The sequence below is a fragment of the Octodon degus genome, unplaced genomic scaffold, assembly GCF_000260255.1.
Source record: "Octodon degus isolate 3935 unplaced genomic scaffold, OctDeg1.0 scaffold00218, whole genome shotgun sequence".
NCBI classification, from domain to species: Eukaryota; Metazoa; Chordata; class Mammalia; order Rodentia; family Octodontidae; genus Octodon; species Octodon degus.
Genome location: NW_004524794.1, coordinates 2,686,029 through 2,686,860, shown reverse-complemented (window position 1 = coordinate 2,686,860; position 832 = coordinate 2,686,029). Strand labels below are relative to the sequence as shown.

The following is an 832-nucleotide window of genomic DNA, read 5'->3' as shown; positions in this document are numbered from 1 at the left end:
AACAGAAGTGATTAGCGAGCATACTAACCTTTGGGTACAAGGTTGCCCATATGTGTTTTTTAGCTAAATGTACAACATAGAGCATTGCTTTTTTTTTTTTTTAATTTCTTTGCTTGTTGTCTTCTTATAGTAATCATTTTACCTGTTAATACTAAAAAGTTTTATGTGATCTAATAACAATTCATATTAAAACTTCCTCAAATGTCTCTCAAATACATACTACGAGTGAACTGCCAAGTCATGAGTCAGTCCTGGACTACACCAACTATTGGTATGTATTTTCTTTTAAATACTTTATTTTTTAATGGACAGGTATGTCCTTTCAAGGGGAAAACTTCTAAGAAAAATAGAGAAACAGGTACCATGAATGCTTGTATCATCCTCATCTGGATTCAGTAACAACAGCAGCCCTAGGGCAAGCTCTCCTCTCCTTTTAGCCTGTCTGTTCTTTCACTGTGTGTACGTATGCATTATGTACGTACGCATTACATCTGTCATTGTGTTCTTAGTCTGCTAATCAAGAAAGGCCCTCAGTACTCAATAATGTCTTCATTCTGAGTTAACTATGCTGTCTCATAAAAACAGCACATCCCTTATTTATTGCTTCATCTTCTGCGTTTCCTGAAGACTTAAAAGTACTCCCGTAGCTTGGCTTCAGGTTAGACCCCTTTGATTTTGCTTTGGCCTACTGCCACATGTAGGGTATAATTACTGAGCGAACGTTTAAGGTTTTTTGTTTTATTGTCTTTGGAGTTTAGTACAACATAAAACCACATCTAAAGAAATGGGCTGTAAATCACTTTTTGAGTTTCTTCTTTTTTTGGTACTTTGG

General features: G+C 35.7%; 1 protein-coding gene across 2 annotated transcripts in view; it reads right to left on the bottom strand.

Moving 5' to 3' along the window:
• Positions 1-832, bottom strand: part of Ccser1 (coiled-coil serine rich protein 1) — a 610,743-nt gene that overhangs the window by 14,935 nt on the left and 594,976 nt on the right. The window lies entirely within an intron of this gene.